Below are 4,463 nucleotides of genomic sequence, written 5' to 3'. Positions count from 1 at the left end.
CTTCCATAAATTTAATTTTTTTTTAAATTCTTTACAAGTATACTTTATAATAAATCCAGTTTAACTAATAAGTTATTAGTTATTTTATATATATATATATATATATATATATATATATATATATATAACCCATGGTATAATATTTTGGAAACAAGAAATTTTTCTAATTATTAGATAGTTCAAACCCCTCTTTTTTGATGTAAGAAAAATGAAACAAACGTTGTATTGGTGGACACTGGAGCTTATAAGATAATTGATGAAAGAGATGAATGAATCTAGACCTTAAATTTATCAAAATATAGTTAAGTTTTGGTTCAGCATATAATATGAAGAATATGCTATGACATCTCTGAAGTGGCTTTAGTGACCCAATGCTAAATCAGTTAGGTGATGCTGCTGGAAGGCCACAGCTCACTTCATATTCTTGAAGTCCTCATCTTTCTTGATGGAGGCTTTCAGCTCCGGGGTGGTCTTGGCAATCATTTTCCTCTCAAAAGCAGTGGTTTTGCTGATGCCCAGCTTCTTCAAGCTCCCAATCCTCACCTGGAGAAGTGGGTGTACTCTTTTTCTTGGACAAAAAAAAAAAGAACACTAGACAAAAATTTTTCCTTCTGGTTCATGGTGTCCACCAGGGAGAAGACAAAACAGGCTACAATCTAAGCCACAAACTGGGTGACAGAACCTGTTCTAGCCTTGGTCTTCACAACTTTTGTCCCAGACTCTTGGATCCTTCCTGTAAACCATGACCTGCTGGTTGTGGGAAAAGCAAACCCTGAGGTACAGTGAGAGATCACAATCATGGGGATGATAATCTTCCCAGCATGACCACCATGTTGACTCAGCAGTTTCAAAATCTTTTAGCTCTGACACAACTATATTTGTTCTCATGATATCAAGGGTTGTCGTAAAGAAGATCTTGCTGATTTTGTACACTCCATATTCCTTGACAAATCTTTCTGTGATTGGGATGGTGAAGGTAACCTAACTAGTAATGATGCAGATAATCATGGCCTCCAGGCAGTGCTGGGCACAGGCCGTGAGTGTGCCCCTAATGGCGGCATTGGTATTGAACAGGCTACACAGGGTTATGCCTGGCTTCCTGGTGCTCCATCTGGAACCAGTAACACATTCCAACAGTTTCGGTAATCTGGAAGCTGCTCAGGATGGAGGTTTCCTTTCACATTTGCCTTGATCTTAATGTGACTCAAGTTTGTTGACACACCAAGCTTGGAACAATGTCACAATGACATAAAGGATCAGGAGGCTCACTCATGAACTGTTATTCATCAGGAGCAAAAGAGACTGCCCAGTCCTTCCAGAAACTCCAAATGTGGCTGCTTTAGCATTGTTCTGGGCCAGAGCTCTGAAACTGTGTCTTGTCTTAGAAAGTCAAGGGGATGAGAGCACATGGTCTGAATACAGCTGGCTTGCCACCAGCCAACAAGTACAGGAATAAGTGACTCAAGTGATCACCTTATTATTTATTAGTTGAAAGGTTTTAACTATATACACCAGTCTGAATAAAGCTGTCACTGGAGCTCAGACTACTATGAAATGCTCTGTGTAGACCATGGTGGCCCCGACTGGACAATTCTCCTCTTTTATTCAGCCAAGTTCCAGGATTGTAGGTGTATTCCATTATACCATACTTAAAATTGGTTTTGTTTGAAATGTCTTGAATATACTGTTTATTCTGTTTTTCCATCAAGGTGCTCCTGGATTTCAGCCAAAAGACCATAGAAGACAGTAATGAGACGCCACACTGGTGTCAAATCAGAAGCGGATATCTCCTTTTGATTTCACTAGGAACAATTGATTCCAACTTACAAGAGCTGTATTCATTTAACAAATATCCACTTTTTAACTGTCATAGTGCTATTCTCAAGAAGCTTCAATTTTAACAGGAAAGCTGTACAACCTTAAAAGGATCACAAAGTAATAAAGTCGTTAAAGAAAATCTATCTGCAGGTGTGGTGGCATGTAGATTGGGCCACCAAGAATGAGTAAACTGTGGTGAGTTAAGATAGAGGAAAATAACACAGGAGTTAGCAAACATGTGAAGGTGATCCAAAGGAAAAAGACATGGTGGTACTCAGACCACCACCAAGTGGCAGAGTACAAGGACATTGGATCTGTAGTTTGTTCTAGAAGGTAATGTAAGCCCATCTTGAATGTAAGCTCATCCAGGCACATATTATTACTAAGATAAGTCATAGTAGTAAGTAATTTCTTTTATCTTTCCCCTTCTTTTTCCTCCCTCCAAACCTTCCTACATATCCCTTATAATTCAAATTCTTACTCTCTTTCTTCATCAGGTGTTATTACATTCATGATGCCTGATACACACACACACACACACACACGTACTCGTCCCTGGGAAAGAGGACTTGTCCCAATCTCTGCAGAGTTCTCTGTAGTTTTTGTGCAAGTTTAAAGCCCTTGCAAGCCTTGCCCATCCACATAACATGCTTATTAGTGTTATTCTTATTCCATTCATGTTTATCAATGCTGTGTATATGTGTAGCTTCCACATCCCTGACAGATTCCGACAGAATCACACACTAAACTTCCTGAATTGCTGTCTCTTACAAATTTTCTGCCTTACCTGACTTCAGAAATGGTCCCTGAGCCTTGGGTGCCAAAGTTGTGTTGTATGTATCAGTTGTGGCTACTGTACACATCTCTGCATAGTGATTGTGGTTTTCTGTAAAGGTTTCCATCTGTTACAAAGAGTTTTCATGACAAGGAGTGAGAACTACACTTATCTGTGGTATGTAAACAAATATTTAGAATGTAGTTAGATAGTATGCTGACTTAGTAAAGTGGCAGTTGTAGGTATGTTCTTCTGGAAGACCCAAAATCATAGTATGTCAATAGATTTCAGATGCTGATTTAATTTATTAATGACATTGTCTATAGGAGTATGCAGTTCTGATTTTTTATAGTTGAAAGATGTTGTGTAGTTCTAAAAAAAGAAACAAATAAGGGAAACTTGACTATGAGAAACACAGTCCAAGCCACTTATCTATGATGAAAATCCTGAGTTTCCTATTGTTATTTGAAGACAATAAAGTGATTGGCTGCTTAGACTGAAGGCCCATTGCTTCTGCCTATTTTTCATTACCATAATTAAATACTTCAGGTAGTCAAAAAGAATTACGTAAAAAAATTGTTGGTTTCACTGTTTGAGATGCTGAAGGTATGAACTGCGTGGTACATGCTCTGTTGAGGATTCCTTCTTGGTAGCATCAGCTCATGATAAAGAGCTGCAGCAAGAACGCATGTGGGAGGAAGAGGTTACAGGTGGAAATCCAGAAAGACCCTAGGCTCTCATGATCCCTTCCCAGATTTCATACTGAATTGCCTGCAGGTCTCCCCTTTGATTCCATCTCTTAAAGAGTCAACCTCCCTACCTTGCCATGCTGGACACTATCAGCATGTAACCATCTGGGAGACAAGCGACATTCAAGCCATATAATAAACTTACGTTCACAAACGCTTGTCAGACAGGGGACATGAAACCAGCAAATAAGCAAAAACAAAGTTTATTTCAAAAATAGTCATTCTCAAAGGGAAAGAAATACAACAAAGAGCTTAGGAGGAGAGCATGATTATACGAAATCAAAAGAAACTTCTTCCCTGCTATGTGGAATACTCCTTCCTACCTCTTCCTCCTCCCCATTTGAGAATCATTGATACAAAGCATGTGTTTCTATATCAAAAAAATTCAAAAGTTTTTCATAACACTATAAATATGTATCAAAGCAGAAAAATAGCTCTTACCATACAAAAACAAATGAGAGTAAGAAGCCTGAAACAATAAATGTTTCAATCTTAGGAACTATAAAATAAAAACAGATCAGACTCAGAAAATAATTAAAGGCTGTGAGTGAGTCATCAGCCGACTTACTGCTGTGTATACCTAAAACAATAGAGATCTGCACTTCCAAAGCTTTACTATTTTAGTTTAGGGTTTTGTTTTGGTTGCTGCTGCTTGGTTTTGTAGCCCTGGCTGCCCTGGAATGTGATGTAAGCCTGGATGGCCTCGAACTCCCAAGACCCATCTGCTTTTGGTCTCTGAATGCTAGGATTAAAATCATGAGTCACCCTGCTCTCTTCTAAAGCCTTACAAAGGCAAGCTGTGAAAAGCGAAAAGAGGAATTGTTTTAGAGACTGAGGGCTCTATGCTTTCTTAGTTATATAATACACTTTGAAAACCACTTGAAGTATGTTAAATAAAAATGTATATTACTTAGAATCACAGTGAACCACAAATCAGGAGGAGGCTTTTGTTTTTGTTTTTAGTTTATGTTTGGGTTTTTTTGTTTGTTTGTTGTTTTTTGTTTGTTTGTTTGTTTGTTTTTGATGGTTGGTTTGTTTGGTTGGTTTAGTTTCTAAGATGAACCCATTTTTCTTAGAATCGTTTTTTGTATAAAGAAGGGAATAAAACAGAATCAGATGAG

The 4,463-nt window shown here is 38.1% G+C and overlaps 1 pseudogene; it reads right to left on the bottom strand.

Moving 5' to 3' along the window:
- Window positions 1-411: 411 nt before the first annotated feature.
- LOC116908210 lies at window positions 412-1,639 on the bottom strand (annotated as a pseudogene).
- Window positions 1,640-4,463: the final 2,824 nt, after the last annotated feature.

This window comes from Rattus rattus, chromosome 8 (genome assembly GCF_011064425.1).
Source record: "Rattus rattus isolate New Zealand chromosome 8, Rrattus_CSIRO_v1, whole genome shotgun sequence".
Taxonomy (NCBI): Eukaryota; Metazoa; Chordata; class Mammalia; order Rodentia; family Muridae; genus Rattus; species Rattus rattus.
This window is presented reverse-complemented; position numbering and strand designations above follow the sequence as displayed.